We start from the raw sequence: 24,952 nt of genomic DNA, 5'->3' as shown, positions 1-24,952 counted from the left end.
GCTGGTGCCCCCCAAGAAAGGGTATATGTTGACTGTATGGATATGTGGGTATAAATGTAATGGTGGTGTCATGGCAATGTGTACTATTTGGTATGGTATTTCATCTTGTGTTGTCCAATGTGAACATGTATGATGTTAGACTTGTCCCCCTGATATGGATCATGTATTCATCCAATATTAGTCAGCCTAATATTAGTCAGCTTGAGTTTTGTTTGTGCAGACATGGAATGTGTTCAGTTGTGCTACCTTTGTTTGCAATTGACTGTGAATGTGTCCACTTAGCTGTCTGTACCTTGCAGCTAGTTCCTTTAAATGTGTGTCTCATGCAGTTGGAGCTGTATGTGCTTTGTTGACTTGCACTTCCACATTGTGCAGCTAGGCATGTCATTTGGGTCTAGTATTTTTTGTCCCTGAGATACATGTAGGGCCAGCACCCTTTGTGTAGTGTTGCAGTGCAGTGTGAGTGAGCTGCCCAAAGGGAGAGTATTGTGACTGTGAATGGGTCCATGGACCGCCATGGTTACATTGACACTGTGCAACCTCATAATGTGTCCGGCTGTAGCACAGGCTCCTCTGGCCTGTTTGATTGTGCTGCCTTGTGACAGTAGCGGTCTGTGCTGCCTGTTGGTGCCAGAAGGACTTCAGTGGTCTTTGCTCCATAGACCTGAATGACTCATAATATCGTGGTTTGACTGCCAAAGCGACAGTGGTGGGACTGCTGCCATGGCAGTCTATGGATTGCCAAACTCGTAATGAGGCCCAACACACTGATCTTTGAGAGAAAGGTAGTCAAACCAAAATGGTTCTAGGATGAAAAGCAGATAGACGTGGTCAATTAATATAAAAATCTGGGACTGCTGTTTTCAAATGACCTGAAATGGGTCAACCACATGAGAATAACAAAGGCAAGAGCCGTATTACAAACAGGGTCTTTAGCAAAATGTAACCACACAAACAGATGACTTTTACTAGCCTCTTGTATGAAAGCCTTTGCAAGTAAAATACCATGTTTGGTCTTGTATCTTGCAGAGGTTCGGAATTTTTACACAACTGTAGAAAGTATATTTTTAAAACGTATGTTGGGCTTGCCTAGTAGTACAATGGTTAAATGTATGCTGTGAGAATTTAATCTCACATCTTGGTACATCATGGTAGGCTCACGTTTCTTAAGCTTCCTTAGTAAGTGGCCTCACGTGAAGAGGGTATCAAAAAATCTCAAAATTATTTTGAAAAGAGAATCTCGTAATTGAAAAGAAATGGGCCACAGGCCTTATTAAAAGAATTAATGAAATTAAAACAATTCATAGCACTTTCTGTACAATAAGTACATGGGTTGGATTTCTTAATAAACTCACTCTGAGAGAATTCTTCTTTATTGCCTCCCAAGCATTGGATATGAATGTTTATCTAAGAAACCCTCTTAAATGCTCAGTTAACACTCTTCCTCAGACAGAGGTTTTCTACCACCTGACATCTTCCAAATCCTAAAATGTGCTTAAATTTACTTTAAAAAACTGCTTGGCTGTAATCCAATGTTTTGAGGAAACCGAGCGGTACAATGAGATAAGGGAAAGTAATGGAACATGTAAATGGGTTTTTTTAGAAATGAAGGCCTTCATTACGACATTGGCGGTAGCGGATATTCATTCACCATATTATGACACACACACACCAATACGACAGAATTCAGACACATATACAATTCCGCCAGACCAAAGGTTAGTGCAAAAGTGTCGGTCCCAAAACCCATACCGTTACGCCAACAAAACAACGCCCCCCACATTATGACCCACAAATCACCATGGTGGACATTCAACGGCGGTAAATCATTGGCGGAACATACCGCGGTGCTCAGAATGGACACCCACATACAAAACAACACCACATTGGCCAATACTAAAAACACACACCTGACACCGATACACACACCACACCACTATAAAACACACACCCACAGTATCCACATCCCCTTATATACAACAATTGCCACCAGGAGACTGAAAAGAAGAGCACAGAGACAACTAGACACACACACCATTTACACCCATACCCCCCTCATACACTACACATCACACACCCCACCACATTAACCAACATGCCCTCACCAACACACATCACACAACACCCATGGAACCACAAAGGCACCCCTTTTTAACTGAGGAGGAGTTAAGGGTCATGGTGGTGGAAACTGACAGGGTAGAGCCACAGCCCTTTGGAGCACAGGTACCACAAATATCCATTGCAAGGAAGATGGAGCTATGGCGGAGAATCGTGGACAGGGTCAACACGTGGGACAGCAGCCAAGATAAGGGACGACATCAGGAAGAGGTGGAACAACCTACGGGGATAGGTACATTCCATAGCAGCAAGACACCAGTTCACCATGCAGAGGCCTTGCAGTGGGCCCCCATCTCCTTCCCCACAGCTCACATCATGGGATGAGCAGGTACTGGCAATACTGCATCCCCAGGGACACGCTGGAGTAGCCTGAGGACTGGAGACTGTAAAGTCAACATTTACTACCTATCACCCCCATACCTACATGCCATCACACCCCCTCACCCTCACTCCCATCACTCCATACCATCCCACACACTGCACCTACACATATGAATAACCACCGTGCTAGGTCCTGTATGCAGTACCAATGCATGGACACCCTCCCAGCCCTACATGGATACCCATCACTAAAGCATGCACAGCATAGGGAAACTAACAATCCCACAATACATCACCATACACAACCAAAAGCTGGCAGGGTACCACCAACCATAAAGGGGAAGCTAGGGAAGTACAAATGTCATACACTTGAAGCATAATACATCATTTACATCCCCACAGGTACCCCAGCCAATGTCAGTGGAAAGGAGGTGCCACCACTATCCAGTCCCCATCAGAAGAGGTCCCCAGTGATTACAGTAACTCTGGACTTCAGGATCTGAAGGACCTACCTGGACCATAAGGGACCACTGGACAGTCGGTCACTCAAGCACACTCACAGACCACTACAGAGCTCCCCCCATCAGTAACCAACACCACAGCACCAACCCAGCGTACCCACACCTCCATCCCCAGGACAAGTCAATCAGCAGTGTGCCCACCTGTACAGGGACCCCAGGCCACACCTCGCCCACAAGACAATCAGGGAACTGGGGTCAGTGGCAGAGGGCACACTGTTCAGGGGACAGAGGCACAGGCCAACAGAGACACTGGGAGGACTGCTGTGCGCCAGGGGGAGGACAGGAGCAGGGAACCAACTCTCCAGGAGGCACTCTCCGAGATCCTGGTAGCCTGCCAACATTCCCAGGAAATGATGGACCAGATCCTTGACAACGTGCAGAAGAACAGGCGGCTGCAGGAGGGACAGTATCAGGGGATCAGAGAGGACTTGCAGGCCATTAACAACACCCTGATCTCCATAGCAGGGGTGCTGGCAGACATGGCCAACATCATGAGGGAGGGAACAGCACACCAGCGGGCCCCTAACACTGGCCAGTCAACTGAACAGCCCTGCACTTCTGCTGCCGCTAGTGGCCAGGAGGCCCCACCACAGGACCCACAGGCCACCAGCACCCCTTTCCCCAGCAGAAGGTGAACCACCCCGCAAACGTTCCCTGCGACCCAGACAGAAGACAGAGACACTTGCCAAGACCACTGCCAGGAAATGAGACTCTCCTGATTGTCCCCCTTGCGTCCCACTCAGTCACCTTGTCCATCTTGAACTTCCATTGTTCCCCTATATATGTTCCCCTTGGACACTGCACCTGTGCTACAAACAGCCTGGACCAATACCCTGGACTTTCCTCCATCATCATCCCATTCCATTGCACTTTCCACTCAATATCTTAGTACTGCAATAAACACCCTTGGACAAACTTCGACTACTAGTATTTCATGTATTGCAAATTTGTATTCATTGAAACAGCTACATCCATTGCAAATGAACTGTACATAGTGAGAGCATAGAATTAATGACCAGATGCTGGCTGTTGTGATCACATCAGGACATTGTTGTTAAATCACCAACATCTGTAAAATGACAATTCATAGGTGACAGTAAGTAGAGGAAACAAGTGGGTAATGCCAGCATGCCAATGCCACCCAGAATAAAATAGTCATAGAAATATGAAGTTGCACTGTCTCACCTGTGTGTCATTGGAAGAACTGATGGATCACTAATGTTCTGCTGTTCACATCCTCATCCTCTGCCTCCTCATCCTCACTGTCCTCCGGGTCCACTGCTGCCACAGGCGCATCTCAAGTCTCCTCCTCCTGCAGAAAAGGTACATGGCATCTGAGGGCTAGGTTGTGCAACATGCAGCGTGCCACCACTATCTGGCGGACCATCTCAGGGAGTAGCACAGGGATCCATCTGTCAGATGGAGGCACCTGAACCTGGCCTTCAGGAGGCCGAAGGTTCTCTCAATTATCCTTCTGGTTCACCCATGTGCCTCATTATAACGTTCTTCAGCCCTTGTCCTGGCATTCCTCACAGGGGTCAGCAGCCATGACAGGTTTGGGTAGCCAGAGTCATCTGCAAATATTGAGGGACAACATTTAGCCACACACTATTATATTTGGTGAACAGCATAGGCATACACCAACGTACACTGGGTGGGGACCCTGGCTCACCTATTAGCCACACCCTGTGTCTCTGTAGTTGGGCCATCACATTTGGGATGCTGCTATTCCTCAGACAAAGGCATAATGCCCGACCCAGGATACTTAGCATTGATGTGGAAGATGTACTGGTCCGCCAGGCCCACCATCTGCACATTCAGTGAGTGGAAACTCTTACGATTCCTGTACACATGTTCATTCTGCCGGGGGGGACAATGTGTATTATCAATCGCCAAAATTATATTGGGGATTTGTCCCATTGCATAAAATCCGGCCTTCACAGTAGCCAAATCTTCCACCTGGGGGAAAGCAATGTAGCTGCACATGTGTTTTACCAGGGTGGACAAGACTCTTGCCAGCACGACTGAGAACATTGGCTGTGACATTCCTGCTGCCAAGCCCACTGTCACTTGGAAAGAACCAGTTGCCAGGAAATGGAGCACTGATAGAACCTTCACAAGAGGGGGTATCCCATTGGGATGACAGATAGCTGATATGAGGTCAGGCTCCAACTGGGCACACAGCTCTGTGATTGTGGCCCTGTCCAGTCTGTAGGTGAATATTACGTGCCTGTCCTCCAGTGTAGCTAAGTCCACCAGGGGTCTGTACACAGGGGTATGTCTCCATCTTCTATTCATCTGCAGTGGTAGGTATCTAAGGGACACAAGAGTGAGTTTGGTTGTCACAATTTGAACAACTATACCACAACAGCAGTCCACATCGTGTTTTGGGACAGTGGAATTTAAAAGTATGTGTCTATTTATCCTGTGACACAGCAATTATCGATAGGCCTTTTCCCCCCAACCTCCCTAAAATGGCCACAGCCTGTCCTGTGTGTAGGGACAGGTGGAAGTGAGGGAATTCCACTGACGTTGTGTGCCATGGCATAGGCGGTCATGAACCGCAGTTCAATTCCTCATTGGATAATATTGGGCCCTATGGGGTACAGTGCCCAAATGGGATGTACGCTGGCAGTGGTAGTGTACACCGCCGTGGACGTGACCGCCATTTTACTTCTCAATCATCACTTGTTTACTGACCTTCCACAGGAGAAGACCTACACTGCATGTGCAGCTGTGACCTGTGTCTGGAACCTACCATGGCCCGTGTGACCGGGGAAAGGGCCCCAGCCTTCACTTCTGAGGAGTTGGAGCGACTGGTGGATGAGGTCCTACCCCAGTACGGACTGCTGTATGGGCCTCCAGACCAACGGTGAGTACACTGTGGGCATTATGCATGTGGCATGAATGCATGGAGATGTGTGTGAAGGCATCATGTAAGGGTGGGAGGGGGATTTCCTCTTGACGGGGTACATGTTGTGAGCTGGCCTATATGTGATCGGGTATGGTGGACCATGTGTATGACAGGCTGGACTGTTTGTTTAATGGAGTTCTCCTGTATGTATTACCTCTGCAGGTCAGCGCCCATCAAAATAAGTGATTATGGTGTGCAAACGCCAAGGACGTGCGGACCCTGGGGGTCTATGGCAGGCAGAGCACCCACTGTCACAAACTATGGGAAGACCTGAGATGCTGGGCACGGAAGACCGCAGAGGCCCAGCTGGGGATGGCTTCCCAACGAGGAAGGGATGCCCGTCGGACCCTGACCCCCCTGATTGTCCGAATACTGGCGGTGGCCTAACCTGAACTGGATGGGCCCTTGAGGGCAACCCAGCAGCCACAAGGGGGTGAGTCCAGTGGGTATAATTACAACTTATGGCTGGTGGGGTGGTATCCGGGTGGTGGTTGTTTGTTAGTGGGTGCCCCGAAGGCCAGGCCAGACATAGCAGCGTAGGTCCTCTGAAGAGTAATGGTTGCATGGCAAATACAGGTAACCTATCTTGTTTGTATTCACTTCTAGGCGAGGGTCCCAGGTGTGCTTCAGTTGGCGGTGTGTGCTCCTCCTCATGCCTTGGTGACTAGCCATTTCACTGGTAGTGCAATGCATAGTGCGTGGGCCTGTTTCCTGTGTGTGAGGGTGCTGTGTATGCCAACGGTGGTGCTTGTGCAGTCATTGATCCAGTGTATCCTTTGTCTCTCCCCCCCTTTCTTGTTTTGTCATCCTGTCCTTATGTGCATTAGCATCATCTGGCAGAGGAGCAGAGGCACCGGAGACAGATACCTCCTCTGATGGGAGCTCCCTGGTGGTGGCGGACACCTCTGTGACCCCCCCAGCTGCAGGTACAGCCGCCACCCCCGTACCAACAACGCCCTCCCAGTATCCCCTCAGTGAGTTGCCCATCCCCGCTCACCCAGGAGGGTGGGCATCTCTTTCGCCCCAGGCACGTCAGGCCCTGCCCCAGTGTACCCTGCTTCCCTGAGTGAGGAGGCTATTGGCCTCCTGAGATCCATCTCCGTTGGGCAGTCAACCATAGTGAATGCCATCCAGAGGCTGGCATCCCAGATGCAGCAATGCAATGCATTCCTGGAGGGCATTCACGTTGGATTGGCGGCCCAACAGAGATCGATTCAGGCTCTGGCCTCCTCTCTGATGGCAGCCATTCTTCCTGTTTCAACTGTCCCCCATTCAACTCCCCCTTCCTAGTCTCATTCTCCTCAACCCCAACCCATCCCAAGCACACAAACAGATGAGCATGCACACAAGGCAACGCCCAAGAGTGGCACAGGCAAACACAAGCACCACACTTCATCCCACAGGTACTCACACAAACACCATACCGTTTCAGTCATGACAACATCCACAGACTCCACTATCTCCCCCTACTCCTCCTCTTCCACCTCCCTCCCAGTTACGTCCACACTCACATCTGCATGCACTACATCAACATTCACTACCAGCATCACCACACCAAGCAGAACACACACCTCACTGGTAGACACCTCCACAACATCCATGCACATGTCCCCTGTGTCCTCTCCCACCGAGTCTGCCCCCTTCCTAGAGGACACAAACACAAGCACTCAGACACCCAACAGCCATCCACCTTACATCAGCATCCAGACCATGCACCTGCACACAAATCCAGCAGATATACACCTCCAACAAAAGCTTCCTCATCCTCCACTCCCATTATTCCTCCCCGCTCCTGCCCCAATGTCTCTAAAAAGCTTTTCCTTTCCCAACTTGACCTCTTTCCTACCTCTCCCCCCATCCTACACGTATGGGTGGGGTATCAAGAACACAACCCAGCACCTCAGCCAAACAGTCCATAGGAACAGTGGTAGCACAACCTACTAGTGGTGGTAAGGATACAAGATCTACGACACTGAAGGGGAAGGAGCCAGCAATACCAGGAATGAAAGGGAAGAGTCCTGCACCAGCTGTGAGGAAGGGGAAGGAGCCTGTACCAGCTGTGAGGAAGGGGAAGGAGCCTGCACCACCAGGCAGAGAGGGGAAGAGCCCATGCACCCCTGCCAGGAAGGGTAAGGGATCCCCATCCCATGAACAGGAGGAGACGAGGCACGCTACGCCAGCGGAAGCTGTCAGACTAACACCGACACCACCACCAGCTGTCACGGGGTCCCCACTGCTAGCTGTGGATGTGCAGCCATCAGTGAGTACAGGGGCTGCCCAGGCGCCTCGCCCAACCACCACCACCGTGCTGCCATCAGTGAGTGCAGGGGCTACCCAGGAGCCTCCCCCAACCACCAACACCATGTAGCCATCAGTGAGTGCAGGGGCTGCCCAGGAGCCCCCCCCAACCACCACCACCATGCAGCCATCAGTGAGTGCAGGGGCTGCCTAGGAGCCTCCCCTAACCGCCACCACCATACAGCCATCACTGCCGACAGATGCCATGTAGTCCACCCTCCAGGGGCTACTATATAGGCTGCCCCCTCCAGAACCAGTGGGCAAGTCACCCACTCCAGAAACTATGGCCTTGCACTCCCTAGGACAAAGCAATGGGCATGTGGCCCCCTCCAGAACCAGTGGGCAAGTCACCCACTCCAGAGACTGTGTCCTTGCACTTTCCAGGACAAAGCAATGGGCATGTTGCCCCCTCCAGAACCAGTGGGCAAGTCACCCACCTGAGAGACTGTGGCCTTGCACTCCCCAGGACAAAGCAGTGGGCATGTTGCCCCCTCCAGAACCAGTGGGCTTGTTCCCACATCCGGCTGAGGTGCCCCCCTCCCCTTGAGGTGCCTGCCTATTTGCAAAATGATACCCCTGCAGTGTTCTATCCAGATGTGCTCAGGATTCGAGTTAGACCTTAGACTGTGCCCTGTGGCCAGATGGGCCTTTTGAACTTTGGACTGTGTCCCTTTTTTGTACATGTGTACAAATCTGTTTCATTGCCAAATCGAATTATTAATTTTGATGTTGATCTGATTACAATCACTTGTAATCATCAACATTCAGTTGCTGTTGTCCTTGCATTATTCTGCTGATTTTCGGGGACAAATTGTTTTTCGTGTGCAGCTGGTTGTGTGTGTGGTGTGAGTGTTTTAGTGTGTGTTTTGCGTGTGTGTGTTACTCTTGTTTTCATCCCTCCCTCGCTTGTGTGCCAGGCGGCTGTACTTACTGTCATCGTCTTTGTCGGCATTGGTGTTCCAGGTGGAGCATAATGTAGAAGATCATCAGGAACAGATGCAGTTTGGGTTCCATGGCAGCGTGGCTCTTCCCTGTGTCTCCAATGGTGAGTCCTTTCACTTCTGAGCTCTGTTTCTGCCAGGCTTTTGTTGGCATTTGTACCACCCTGGAAAAGGTGGTGATTTTCAGGGTCAAAATATGGTGGGCGGTACATTGTCTCCTTCCTGGCTGTTGGCGGCTACCGCTGTGGTGGATGTTGTCTTCACCCTGGCGGATGGTGTGGTTCATTGGCTGTCTATGAGAGATATATCCGCCATGGTCATAATTTGGCAGTACTTACTGCCAGCCTGGCCTATATACCCACCACCAGGGTCGTAATGAGGGCCGAAATGTCCTATTGGCAGTGTTCTTATTGATTGGTCTTATTTATTTGCTCATGTTAAACATTTTTAAACAGGTTATTTAAAAAAATCTGATTTAGTCAAGGAATGAGGAAATTGCTTTTCGGCAAATATGTATTTTTTGATGTTGCTACTGGCATTGCATATTTTTTTAATGTTCAAAATCAAGGGTTTGTTTGTAATCATGTGATGTTATAATGATGGTTTATGTGATTGTCATATGTTTTTAATGATACTTAGGTGTTATGTATATATGTCTTAGTAAACTTAGGCTCAGATTTACAACAAAAGTGGCCCGGGCAGTGCTGCAACAAAATTTCCAGCACTGTGCTGCACCCTTTTGAAATGCCGGGATGCGCCATGTTTACAAAAATACAGTGCACCCCTGTGTTTCCCACTGCACCAGTGCTAAATTAAGCTGCCTAGCACCAAAGCAGGCATCCTTGAACCATAGTGCAAGGGTGTCTGCGTTGAGGGGTGTAAGTGTATATGTGGAGGAAGGTGTCCCTTCATGCTCATAAACAATCTACAATATCAATTTTGCACTTCTATGTGTGCTGCAGGATGTGTGCAGGATACAGCATCTATAGAAGTTCCAAATCACCATTTTTGAATTATTGTTTAGCAGGAAGGGACACCTTCCTCCACATAAACAATTATTCATGGCCTTTGGCTCTTTCTATGTGTGCTGCAGAATGCAGCACACAGAGACAAAGCAAAAACGAGGCGGAATAAAAGTATTCCTCCTTGTTGCGCCATGCTCACTCCACCTCTGCGGTGTCATTAGTTTTTGGCGCTGCCACAGATTTACGATTTCTTGTAAATCTGGGACAGTGTCAAAAGCAAAGGGTGTTGCAGTGGAATGCCCACAGCAACACCCATTGCACGCCTGTCTGCCACAGAAAACTGCGTTTGAGGAGCCCATATTTTCTAGAACACCTCTTTGTAAATATGGGGCAGTGAAAGTGACACTAGGGCCTTGTAAATCTGGCCCTTAATACTTACTTACTGAGTGGCTCCTTTAGCAGTAGTCTTCCAACTCCCCACCATCACAAATTGATAAAAGAAATACTTGAAGCCCTGCTACCCTCCCTCACCAAGTCTTCGGGCCTCCCTTTAAAAACCCACAGCACTTGGTCAATATGAAATAGAGCTGACGTGACACCATGGTGAGTGCGAGGGATTACATTATAGGATGCAATCTGCTGCTAGCCCTGGATTTGTTCAGAGTCATGGAAGATGTCAGAGAAGATGGCAATTTTTTGGCGGTAGGACACTTCCAACATCAAGCGAGGCAGGAGATTGTAGGCTAAAAGGCGTTCTATCCACCATTGGATCACTTCGCATTGAAGAATCAGCGAATCTGGGGAAGCGAAGGGAAGTGAGAGCTTCCCAAAGCGATATCCAGCACTGATACACGCCATTTTCGTTTTATTGATGTGATAAAGGAGCAGTGAATAACTGTATTTCAGATACGTACTCATGTTAATTGTTTCCAGTAGACGCCATTCACTACAATCCTTTTACTGATAGCTAGTGACATAATCATACATGTATTTCCAAACATAGAAGCTGATATGACTTTAGTTTCAGAGAGCGAAAAAATAAAACGACCTGCACATTAATGCTCTCTAGAAAGAAGTAGAATACAACATTTTAAAAACGACTGTATTTTAAGAGATACATTAATTCACCACTGAGTGAAAGGGATCAAAATCAATGTGTTAGTTCATAGTGGGAACCATGCCTACAGCTTAGCTTTCATTGATGCAACAAGTGCAGTGCCACCGGGGCCTAGAAAACTTAGAGGCCCACGAAACCCTGATTACTGCTGTATTTTATAATTCGAACAGAAACGTGGGTGCCAGTTTTATTCCTTGTGCTAGGGCACATGACACACTGACTACACTACTGAACCATACAGTAGGACCTCTATTTTTTATTGCGATTAATATTTTTAAGCATATCTTTCCATCTCTGACTAATGAAGAAAGAGGGAGGAAAAATCTTGAGTTACCAATGCAGTTGCACCCACTGCAAATTGGGTGTTTGATGTCTTATGAAAAATGAATGCCTGTCTGAGCAATGTGTGGAAACAGATGTATTAGATATGCTAATGCAGCAAGCAAGTTGAATTGTTTTCTGTGCTAGTGTAATAGATGATTATTCATTGCTGATTAACGGTAAGGGATGCTTAATGAGCAGATACAGATAGCTATCGGGAGGATTGAAAATTAATCGAGAGTCTCTGAAGATATGCATAAAAACTGGCAGAAAATAAAAGAACGACTATTAGCGACTGATATTGGAGCTATAAGGTAACACATGGCAGATGGTCGCAGCTGCATGGTTGAGGAAAGGCAAAACAAAATAACTTGCAGAGATTGCTTGGAGAGGGGCATCAAAGAAAGCAGCTTGTGATAAACCATTCGCCAGAAACATATCCAATCTCGGTTGATGTTTCATAAACTGGAATCAGTGGACTTCTATTGGTTTCTCTCCTTGTGTGTGTCTTTCTCAGAAGGAGTGTTAGAAATGGGGTCTCTGGTTGGCAGTCAGTTTGCACTCTGTCCAAGCAGGGACCCTCACTCTAGTCAGGGTAAGGGAAATACTCAGCTCAGATAACCCCTGGGCACCCTCTTGGTAGCTTGGCATAAGCAGTCACGCTTATCTCAAAAGTAATGTGTAAAGTATTTGTACAAAACACACACAGCAGCACAGTGAACACACCACAAAAGGACTTCACACCAGTTTAGAAAAATAGTCAATATTTCTCCTAATTAAACAAGACCAAAACTTCAAAAATCAATCATACACAAGCAAATATATGAATTTTTAAAATTAAAAGAGTCTTAGTTCATAGAAATCAATGGATGATTTGTTTTAGCACAACGCACCTGGTATGTGTCAAAAATAAAACTGCAAGGGGGACGGTGCATTGGAAAAGCAAGTAATGCACCTATTCTTTTCTCGCAAGGGAGGCCATGCGTCGATTCCTGGTGCGCAGCCTTGGGTCCGTGCAAGGAAGTTAAAGGCTTTGACACCCAGGATCCGTGTGTGGAAATTTCCAACGTACTGTGCGAAGAGTCTGTTTTGAAAACAGGCACTGAGTAATTTCTCCAACTGCGAGTCAGGAGCTGCGTTGAATTTTTGGCTGCGGGACGGGCTGTGCATTGATTTTCCTGTTGTGAACAGAGCTGTTTGTGGATTTTCCCCACCAGGATACCAGATTCCATGTCTAAGGGCCCAGGGACTGGATTTGGCACCACTTAGCAAGTCAGGACTCCTAGCAGGAGAGCCCAGGCACTGGCAGATTAAGGTCCATATTTATACTCGGTTTGCTCTGACTTAGCGTCATTTTTTATGCTAATTCAGAGCAAACCGAGGTCCATATTTATACTTTGGCGCTAGACACCTCTAGCGTCAAAGTTATGGCGTTTACGTCATTTTCTGGACGTGGAAACCTACCTTGCATCGATCCCGTGCAGAAAAGACGATATGACCGTAGTGCCATATTTATCCCCCATGCTAAAATATAGCACGGGGCCTTAAATAATGGGGATAAGCTTGCTTAGCACCATTATTTAATGCCTGGATCAGGGCAGGCATTAGGGGATCTGTGGGCCTTTTTCCATGGTCAGAGACCCTGGAAAGAGCACACAGGTGCCCTTCCCTGGCCCAAGGGACACCCTCACCCACCCCCACCCACACCAGGAAGACACTTAAGGATGTGGGAACACCATCCCAGGTAAGCAGAGGTAGGTATGGGTGGGTTTTTCATTTTATTTTACGAAGTGCCATACAGGGGCCTAACTTGGGCCCCCTATATGACACTGGGCCCAGTGGCCATGCCCAGGGGACATAAGTTCCCTGGGCATGGCCATTGGGCTGGGGGGAATGACGCTAGTACGGGCAGAGGCAAAAAAAATGCGTCTGCCCAGACTAGCGTCATTTTCTGACATTAGAACCCCATGGGCATGACTCCTGTCTCAATTAAGACAAGAGCCATGTCCATGGGGTTCTAATGTCAGAAAATGATGCTAGTCTGGGCAGAGGCATTGTTTTTGCCTCTGCCCGTACTAGCGTAATCCTCTGATGCTAAACCTCCTGTTCCCCCTACACCTCCCCCACCCGGCTAGCGTCCTTTCTATGATGCTAGTCGGGCCTTACTGCCGCTAGCCGTAAATAAACTTTTTGGCGCTAAACTGCGTTCAGCGTCAAAAAGTTTAAATGTGGGCCGAAGTCTTTGAGGTCCCCGAGACTTTAGAATGGGGGCAAGCTGAGTCCAAGCCCTTGAAGAAACTTCACAAGCAGGATTTCAGAAAGCAAAGTCAAGTTCTTTCCCTCTTCAGGCAGAATCAGCAGGCCAGCACAGCAAAGCAACAGATGGAGTGACAGGTCCTCCTCAAGCATCAAGCTATTCTCCTTAGCAGAGGTTCCTCTTAATCTAGAAGTAATCTGAAAATCTGGGATTTTGGGTCCACTACTTATACTTATTTCTGCCTTTGAAGTGCACAAACTTCAATAGAAAGTCTCTGTTGTTCACAAGATTATGCCTTGCCCAGGTCTGGCCCCAGACACAGTCCAGGGGGTTGGAGTCTGCATTGTGTGAGGACAGACACAGCCCTTTCAGGTGTAAGTGTCAGCTCTTCCCTCCAACTCTATCCCAGGAGACTCATCAGGATATGCAGGAAACTCCCCAGCTCCCTTTGTGTCACTGTCTAGTGGAAATTCACAAAGAGCCCAACTATGAGTGTGACCCAGACGTGGATTCCACGGGCAGGCATAGGCACAGAATGGTTAAGCAAGAAAATGCCCACTTTCTAAAACTTCTATTTTCAAACAGACAATGTAAAAAACAACTTTACGGAAAGATCTATTTTAAATTGTAAGTGCACAGACCCCAAACTCCAAACCTCTATCTGCTCCCAATGGAAAACTACACCTAAAAGATATTTAAAGACAGTCGCCATGTTAACCTATGAGAGAGATAGGCCTTGCATAGTGAAAATCGAATTTGGCAGTATTTCACTATCAGGACATGTAAAACACATCCGTTTAAGTCCCACCTTTTAAAATAATTGCATTCTGCCAATGGTGTTACCTAAGGCCTACAGTATGGGTGACTTACATTTAGAAAACAGGACGATTTGAATTGGCAGTGCAAGACTGCACACGAGACACTGCAGTGGTATCTGAGACATGTTTACAGGGTTACTTATGTGGGCAGCACAATCAGTGCTACAGGCCCACTAGTTGCATTTGCTTTACAGGCCCTGGGCACCTCTAGTGCACTTTACTAGGGACTTACTAGTAAATCAAATATGCTAATCATGGATAAACCAATTACCAATACATTTTAGATAAATAGGATATGCTCTTTAGCACTGGTTAGCAGTGGAAAAGGGACCAGAGTCCTAAAACCAACAAAAATTGGTCAGAAAAAATAAGAGGAAAAAGGCAAAAGGTTTTGGGTTGACCCTGCAAAAAGGGCCAGGTCCAACGAGGAGCAAAGGGCAAACAAACTGCAGAAAGGTAAAAGACGATGTAGACAAAAATATTTTAAAAAATGAGTAGACATACAGGTTTCTGTCTTTCTGAGGATTCACTGGCATGTGTTGCACAGAAATATACGTTGTTTATATTTCATGAGTTGTCAACAGTAGACAAAATGCAGAGACAGCTCATTGGTCACTTAATTATCCCAAGACCTTCTCCTATGTGTGACAGCCCTTATTACTTTGAGATGCATCGGTGACAATGAGACCAGTCCCCTGACAGTCTAACAAAAATATTTTTCGAGACAAGGATGCATCCAACAACCCTACATGCTGTGTATTACCGAAGCTGAGACCACTAAGGAAGGCGAATTAGATCGGAAAGATTGAAGTTTGTATGGACTATGAAGAGTATTAAAGGGAGTGTGCATTGCAGATTACCAGTGAGTAATCAGCCTTATAGATAGATGTGCCTTCTTCCATGACATAGTCCTTACTAACTTCTAGAAATGCTACATGTGCACCATAACACATGGCGTAGATTTGCCTCTCATCCACCACAAGCAACAAGAGAGCTGCCGGAAGTACACAGCTAAACTCAGCTTTAACAAGTACTGAATGTATACACTATTGGGATACAGAAAGCACTGATCATATAGCCTAATGATAACCCCAATGCTCTCCCATTACCCCACCATGGAGCCTATAGAAGAAAATTAACATGGACATGGAAATGGCAATTCTCAGAGGTATAGAGAATTGTGATTTTATTAAAGACAATGGTGGTCATTACAACCCTGGCGGACGGTGTTAAAGCTGCGGTAATACCGCAAACAGGCCGGCGGACAAAAAAAGGGAATTATGACCGTGGCGGAAACCGCCAACATAGACAGCCACTTTAACACTCCGACCGCCACGGCGGTACAGACAAGCAGCCCGGCGGTCACCACCAACAAACAGGTGGGAGACAATGTACCTCCCATGGTATCACAACCCGCCAATCCGGAAGGGAAGGGGCGGGCACCTCAGCCGGATAACAGCACCACGCCATATCCACGACGGGGCTCCATGCCCATTGATGTATCCTGGGGAGTGCAACGCCACAGTCTCTCAAGTCTCTACAGTGGGTGGTTTGCCCACTGCTTTATCCTGGGGAGTGCAAAGCCACAGTCTCTCAAATCTCTACAGTGGGTGGTTTGCCCACTGGACCATCCTGGGGAGTGCAAAGCCACAGTCTCTCAAGTCTCTACAGTGGGTGGTTTGCCCACTGTACCATCCTGGGGAGTGCAAAGCTACAGTCTCTCAAGTCTCTACAGTGGGTGGTTTGCCCACTGCTTTATCCTGGGGATTGCAAAGCCACAGTCACTCAAGTCTCTACAGTGGGTGGTTTGCCCACTGTACCATCCTGGGGAGTGCAAAGCCACAGTCTCTCAAGTCTTTACAGTGGGTGGTTTGCCCCCTGCTTTATCCTGGGGAGTGCAAAGCCACAGTCTCTCAAGTCTCTACAGTGGATGGTTTGCCCACTGTACCATCTTGGGGAGTGCAAAGCCACAGTCTCTCAAGTCTCTCCAGTGGGTGGTTTGCCCACTGCTTTATCCTGGGGAGTGCAAAGCCACAGTCTCTCGAGTCTTTCCAGTGGATGGGTTGCACACTGATTTATCCTGGGGAGTGCAAAGCCACAGTCTCTCAAGTGGATGCAGGTCTCCACTGGTTCTGGAGGGGGACTGGTGCCCAGAGTACATCACGCTTCCCGTGACGGTCCCAGTTCCGTCACTGTCCCAGCTGCACATGAGCTAACGATGCTTGATTTGGTGGTCTTTGCCCTGTTCAGCGGTCATCACCATGGCGGTCTTTGCCCTGTTCAGCGGTGCTTGCCTTTGCTGTCTCTGACCTGTTCAGCGGTGCTTTGCCATGGCGGTCTTTGGCCTGTTCAGTGGTGCTTTGCCATGGCGGTCTTTGCCCTGTTCAGCACTGCTTTGCCCTGTTCAGCGGTCTTCACCATGGTGGTCCTTACCCTGTTCAGCGGTGCTTGCTTTGCTGTCTCTGACCTGTTTAGCGGTGCTTTGCCATGGCGGTCTTTGGCCTGTTCAGCGGTGCTTTGGCATGGCGGTCTTTGCCCTGTTCAGCGGTGCTTGCCTTTGCTGTCTCTGACCTGTGCAGCAGTGTGTGGCATTACGGTCCCACAGTGCCCAGCGGGGCTGTGGCTGCCAGGGCCCTCCAGGGCACTGACGCTGGCGGTGGTCTCTGGACCAGTGACGATACTTCTCCGGACCAGTGATGATACTTCTGCCCTCCAGGGCACTGACTCTGGCGGTGGTCTCCGGACCAGTGACGATACTGCTGCCCTCCAGGGCACTGACTCTGGCGGTGGTCTCTGGACCAGTGACGATACTGGTGCCCTCCAGGGCACTGACTCTGGCGGTGGTCTCCTGACCAGTGACGATACTGGTGCCCTCCAGGGCACTGACTCTGGCGGTGGTCTCCTGACCAGTGACGATACTGCTGCCCTCCAGAGCACTGACTCTGGCGGTGGTCTCCTGACCAGTGACGACAGTGCTGGCGGTGGTGTCCCGGCCGGCGGGGAGGATGGCGCCCTTCTCCGCCGTGCTGCTCTTACCAGACTTTGGAGACTTCTTCTGCCCCTTCACCACCTTTGGAGGAGTCACAGCTGACTCGGCACTCCCCCCGGGACCCTTGCGAGCTGTCTTGCCTGCAGGAGTCTTCACCCTCTCCTGTCGGCCACTTTCCAACTTAAGGTGCTTTACAGGGGGTGGACTGGCAGTGCTTTGGATCTGTGTCACACTGGCTGCCCTGGTGGCCGGTGCACTCCACACACCTTTACCACTGGTACCGGACTTTTTTTGGCTGAGGTGCTACTACGGGACCTATGAATTGGAGAGGTGGGGGTGGTGGGAAAGAGGTCAACGTTGCTGAGGAAGAGTTTCTGATGAACACTGGGATGGGTAGCTGGAGGGGGTCTGGGAGTGGAGGAAGAGGAGGTGGTTCTAGGAGGTGTAACTTTAGGTGATTTGGATGCAGGTGCAGGTACTGGAGGCTGTCGTGAGGTGGATGGATGTTGGGTGTGTGGGTGCCCGCGTTTGTGTACTTTGGGAGGGGGCGTCACAGACACACGGGGAGTGGACACAGGGGACGTGTAAATGGTAGTGGGGGTGGTGAGTACAGGTGAGCGGGGTGTGGTGCTGGGTGTTCTGATGCGAGTCATAGTGCCTGTAGATATAGTGCATGCAGGTGAGAGTGTAGACGACACTGGGAGGGAGGACGGAGACGACGAGGAGGGGACACAGTGGATGCAGTGGATGTTGCTGTGTCTGTATGTGGGTGATGCTTGTGTGAATGCCTGTGGGTTGTGTGGTGCTTATGTTTGCCTGAGCTACTTTTGTGTGTTGAGGTGTGTGCATGCTTGTCTGATGGTGTGCTTGGGATAGGCTGGGGTACAGAGGACTGGGTCTGGGTGGAGGAAGTTGGAGGGGGGAGGCTAGACACAGGGACAATGGCTGCCATCAGTGCTGAGGCCAGAGATTGCAGGGTTCGATGAAGGGCAGCCTGACCAGAATGAATGCCCTCCAGGAATGCATTACTGTTTTGCAACTCCCTTTCTACACCCTGGATGGCATTCACAATGGTAGACTGCCCAACAGTGAGTGACCTGAGGAGGTCAATGGCCTCCTCACTGAGGGCCGCAGGGGTGACTGGGGCAGGGCCTGAGGTGCCTGGGGCGAAGGTGATGCCCACCCTCCTGGGTGAGCAGGCACGGAGCAAAGGCTGAGGGGCTGCTGGGAGGGCGGTGCTGCTAGGGGGGGTGGCGGCTGTACCTGTAGAAGTGGGGGGCACAGATGGTGCCGCCACCACAAGGGAGCTCCCATCGGCGGACGAGTCTGTGTCGCTGTTTGGTGATCCGGTGAACGACGTGAAGCTCCCCTCGCCCTCCATCCCACTGGTGTATTCAGAGTCTGTGGTGTGGCCCTCCATGGCCATGTGGGATGCAGCTCCCTCGTGCTCCGGTGCCACTCTACCTCCGCCTGATGATGCTGATGCACAAAAGACCAGGGAGAGCACAAAAAGGGGGGACGACGACAGAAGAAAGACAGGTTGAGTGCATGGCTTATCGCTACCGTTGGCAGACAATACATACACAGCAGCCCCCTGCACTACGCCGTGCTCTTGGCCTCTACAGATGCAATTCCTGGGATCTGGCCTACATGTCTATGGTGGACATCTGCACACATAGATGACTCAGGGGCATGTTCACCTGTACTTGGCACTCTACAGAGGTGGGGTGGAGTGCCACATGGCCTGAAGTACGGAGGGGCTTAGCCTACGTAACTTGCCCTGGCCTAGGGAAACCCACAGCCCTCCTCCCCCACCCAGACCCCTCCACTGCGCGCAAAGTCAGCAGAATGAGAGTGTACTCACCCCCTTGTGCCTGCTGTGATGCCCTCAAGCGCCCACCCAACTCCGGGTAGGCCACCGCCAGGATCCGGAACATCAGGGGATCATGGTGCGACGGGCACCCCTCCCATGTTGGGAGGCCATCCCCAGCTGAGCCTCCGCCGTCTTCTTGGTCCAGCGGCGAATGTCCTCCCATCTTTTACGGCAGTGGGTGCCCCGTCTCTGGTGGACCCCCAGGGTCCGGACGTCCTTGGCGATGGCACGCCAAATGTCCTTCTTCGGGTGGGCGCTGACCTACATGATATGTACAGGGGAAGAAGAGAAGTCATTAACAACTGCACCGTCGAAGTGAGTGGCCCCCATCCCTACCCTTGCCATGTGGCACATGCATTCACAGTCCTTCATGGTCGCTGAACTCTGCCCCCTTCCTACTGACATCCAGCCCTCTCCACCCAGCATAGCCCATACAACGTGTTCCCTGTGTACTTACCTGTTGGTCTGGAGGACCGTAGAGTAGCGTGTACTGGGGGAGGACCCCGTCGACTAGCTTCTCCAACTCCTGAGCAGTGAAGGCAGGGGCCCTTTCCCCAGACGCATCAGCCATTGTCTCTTCCAGACCGAGGTCACAGCGGCACTTGCAGTGTAGGTCCTCTCCTGTCGAAGATCAGGTATCGAGTGATTCAACAGATAGAAAATGGCGGTCACGTCCGTGGCGGTGACGTCCGCGGCGGTGCGTATCATCACCGCCTGCGCACTTCATCATTGGCTCCTGGGACCCATAGGGTCCAATGTTAACCAATGCAGCATTGCGACGCGGTCTACAACCGCCTACCGCGACGGTGTACAACGCCAGCGCAGATACCTCACATCCCATTGTCCCACTTTAGAGGTCAGGCAGCTGCCATTTCAGGGGCCCACATGGCTTCATTTACTACTGCGTCACACATACCTAGGCCTACACTCAACACACATACAGGAAGAGTTTTGTATTTGGTGTCGTGTTCTGTGTAGCTGTGGTTACATACCTGGGAATTTGTTGACTCTGTGGTCGCTGTTGTCCTTCTTAGGCGCCGTCAGCTGGGACTTTTGAGGAGATGGCGGAATCCTCCGGTGTACCGACCGCTGGTGGACCTGTTAACAATGGAGGAGCGACATTTGATCATCACCTACAGGTTTGACCGTGCCACAATCCAGGAACTGTGTACCCAGTTGGAGCTAGACCTGATCTCACCAATATGCCATCCCACAGGAATACCCCCTGAAGTGCAGGTGCTATCAGTGCTCCATTTCCTTGCAAGTGGGTCTTTTCAAACAACTGTGGCCATGGCATCAGGGATGTCCCAGCCTATGTTTTCCAACTTGTTGTCCAGAGTGTTGTGTGCCCTGCTGAATCACGTAAGGAGCTACATCGTTTTACCTCAGGTGGAGGATTTGGCTACAGTGAAAGGTGTCTTTTATGCCCTGGGACATATCCCCAACATCATAGGTGCTATTGATGGCACCCATGTAGCTCTGGTCCCCCCACGCAGGAGTGAACAGGTGTACAGGAACCGGAAGAGTTATCATTCAATGAATGTACAGATGGTATGTTTGGCAGACCAGTACATCTCCCAGGTAAATGCTATGTTCCCTGACTCAGTGCATGACGCCTACATCCTGCGGAATAGCAGCATCCCGTATGTGATGGGTCAACTCCAGAGGCAACGGGTGTGTCTATTAGGGGACTCTGGTTACCCCAACCTGTCATGGCTATTGACCCCAGTGAGGAATCCCAGGACCAGGGCAGAGGAACGCTACAATGAGACCCATGGGTGGACTAGGAGGGTGATCGAATGCACCTTCGGCCTCCTGAAGGCCAGGTTCAGGTGCCTCCATATGACAGGTGATTCCCTATTCTACTCACCAAGGAAGCTGTGCCAGATCATCATCGCCTGCTCGATGCTTCACAATCTTGCTTTGTGACGCCAGGTGCCTTTTCTGCAGGAGGATGGTCCAGATGACGGTGTTGTGGCAGCTGTGGAGCCTGTGGACAGTGATGAGGAGGAAGCTGAGGAAGAAGACATAGACAACACGGAGTCAGTCATACAGCAATATTTCCAGTGACACACAGGTGAGAACAATTTTTTTACCATTACATTCACTTTCACACTTCTACCTCTATCCCGCCTGTCGATTTCAACCAGTATATGGTAACTGAGTTGTACATTTCCATTACGGTTTCACAGGTGTGGTTACCAACGTGTGTCATCTGCTTGTATCCTTCATGGACTTGTGATGTGTGACATAGGTATGTTGGCATTACATTTGAAAACGCATTTTGTCACTGTCATTGCTAATACACATTTTCAAAATCACAGACTGACTCCAGATTGTTTTGTGGTTCAAGGGTGTTTATTGAAGTGCTAATTATTGGAGGGGGTGGCAAAATGCTGATGGGTGATGGTGGAGGAATGTCCATGGCAGAGTCCAGTCTATTAGTCACGCAGGTGCACTGCCCATATGGCCATAGGAAGTGGAGCAGTTCCAATCTGGACAGGGTAACAAAGTGAGACAGTGGGAGGACAATCAGGGTGGTCTCATTTCCTGGCGGGGGTCTTGCCATCTTGCTCTGTCCTGTTCCTGGATCTCAGGGACCGCTTGCGGGGTGGTTGTCCGTCTGCAGGGGGTGGGGTGCTGGTGTGGTGGTCCTGTGGCGGGGCGTCCTGTCCACTAGCGCCGGCGGAGGTGGTGGGCAGTTCATCGTGCCACGGTGTCCCTCATGGTCTTTTGTATGTCCTTCAGCACCCCTGCGATGGTGCCTAGGGTGGAGCTGATAGTTCTGAGCTCCTCCCTGAACCCCAAATACTGTTCGTCCTGCAGGCGCTGAGTCTCCTGAAACTTGGTCAGGACCGTAGCCATTGTCTCCTGGGAGTGGTGGTATGCTCCCATGATGGAGGAGAGGGCCTCGTGGAGGGTGGGTTCCCTTTGCCTGTCTGCCCCCTGTCACACAGCAGCCCTCCCAGTTCCCCTGTGTTCCTGTGCCTCCGTCCCCTGGACCGTGTGCCCACTACCACAGCCCCCAGGTCCCTGTTGTTGTTGGGGTGGTGGGTTACCCTGGGTTCCCTGTAGTGGTGGACACACCGCTGATTGACGTGTCCTGGGTACGGAGGTATGGGCCCGCTGGGTGGGTGCTGTGCTGTTGTTACCAGAGGGTGGAAGGTCAGTGTTGGGCTGTGCCTGTGCAAGGGAAACCGACTGTCCGAAGGCCCACGATGGTCCGGGCTGGTTTTCTGGATCCAGTTGGCCAGAGCTGCTGTCGTCACTGTGGGCCTCTTCTGTGGGTGGAGTGGAGATGTCTGGACCCTCCTGTGTGATGACGTTATGTAGTGGTCCTGCAGGGGTATAAGAGCATGATTATTGCATGTGTGTGTGTCATGGTGTGCAATGGGTGGGTGTGCGTGTACCCCAGTGCAAGCATTCCTGTGTGGGGGCTTGTATGATGATGGTTGAGGGGTTGTTATGGGTATGTGCAGTGAGCATGCTTTAGTGCTGGGTGTCCATGCTTAGTTGTGTCATGCAGGGCTTGGTGCTGGGATGTGTGGTTTGTGTTATTAGTACAATAGTGAGGAGATGGAGTGATAGGGGAGGGGGTGAGGGTGGGGGTGTGTGATAGCATGCAGGTAGGGTGGGGGATATGATAGTTAAGATTTGACTTACCAGTGTCCATTCCTTCACCGACTCCTCCGAGGCCCTCTGGATGCATGATGGTCAAAACCTGCTCCTCCCATGTTGTTAGTTGTGGGGGAGGAGGTGGGGGTCCGCCGCAAGTCCGCTGAATCGCAATGTTGTGCCTGGAGACCACTGAACGCACCTTCCCCCGTAGGTCGTTCCACCTCTTCCTGATGTCCTCACGGTTTCTTGGATGCTGTCCCACAGCGTTGACCCTGTTCACGATTCTTCGCCATAGCTCCATCTTCCTGGCTATGGAGGTGTGCTGCACCTGGGCTCCAAATAGCTGTGGCTCTACCCGTAGGATTTCCTCCACCATGACCCTGAACTCCTCCTCGGAAAACCTGGGGTGTCTTTGGCGTGACATGGGGTGGTGTAGGTGATGTGTGGGGTGGTGTAGGTGTTGATGAGTGTGGTGATGTGTGGTGGTGTGGGGTGTATTGAGCATGGATGTTGTTTGGGTGATGGTGTTGTGTGTCTCTGTGTGGTGGGGTTGTCTATTGCTGTGCTATCTCTCTGTCGCCTTCGTCTCTAGTTTTTGGTCGTAGGGGTTTGTGGGTGATGCAGGTGTGTGTTTTATATTGTAATGGGTGTGTGGGAGTGGTGTTTGTATGTGTCTCAGGTGTGTGTATTTTGAATTGTCCAATGTGGTGGTGTTTTGGAGATGTGTGTGTATTTTGAGCGCGGCGGTGTGTACCACCAATGGAATACCGGGTTTGAAAGACCGCCGCGTGGATTCGTAGGTCCTGATAGCATGGGCGTGTTTCTGTTGGCGTGACGGTGGAGGTTTTGTTTTCACCAGTTTATCACTGACCTTTGGTGTGGCGGACTTGTGTGGGTGTCTGAATTTCGGCGGATTCCGAGATGTGGGTCATAATAGCTGTGGCAGAATTCCACGGCCGCAGCGGTGTATTGGCTGTCTTCTGCACGGCGGTAAGCGCCTTTTACCGCCAATGTTGTAATGACCCCCTTAATAGAACCAAACATGAAATCACAATGCAAACAGAATCTTAACATAACATATCAAGTCCATGCCCGAGACTTTCTTCCTCTTTTGTTCTGCTGTCATCCTCTTAATCCTTCCTTGACCTTCCTCCATGAAAACTCATCTGTTTGAATCCAGTCCATTTTCTTATAACTCTAGGAGGGATATATTTGAACAAAATTATATTGCCACCTTTTTGTTATTCTCTAAAATAATTTCTCCTCAGAAAACAGTTAACATTCAATATCTATTTTTTTTTGTGTGTCTAAATTATTCCAATGATCCCTGCAAAACTCATCCATCCCCCGAGGGTGGGAGAGGAGAGTTAATGCTAGCTTCCTTGTCTTTAATAACATTCTCAATACAAACCTCTGAGAATCCCCATTTTATGTCAAGACAAGAGGCTAGCATTATGCATGTTTAAAGTTTAAAATGCTAACACAGCCACATGCTCTATCAGTTTGAAATAGAATTTCCAAAACACCTCCTCAGAGGATCAATCAGCTGCCTTCAAGAGATCTCCTCCAACCTTCCACCTTTAAAATTAACTTTTGAAGCTATTGCCCCTTTCACAGAACGTGACCTGAATTGATTCAAATGTAGCCCAGCTTACTGCATTACATTCTTGACCCATCTCGCTACTGTAGTTGTAGAAACCACTGCATACAGTTTTATATAAAATCAATAGCTGATTTGTATCTGCAGTTCTGAACTTGCACATTCTTTTCTGCTATTGCTTTATACACCTCATCTCACACAAGCTTGGATGTTCATTAAATCTTGGATAAAACATTGAATCTGTTATATTTTTTGTTCTTTTTCTTATCTCAACTAAAACC

Source organism: Pleurodeles waltl, chromosome 10, assembly GCF_031143425.1.
Source record: "Pleurodeles waltl isolate 20211129_DDA chromosome 10, aPleWal1.hap1.20221129, whole genome shotgun sequence".
Classification (NCBI taxonomy): Eukaryota; Metazoa; Chordata; class Amphibia; order Caudata; family Salamandridae; genus Pleurodeles; species Pleurodeles waltl.
This window is presented reverse-complemented; position numbering follows the sequence as displayed.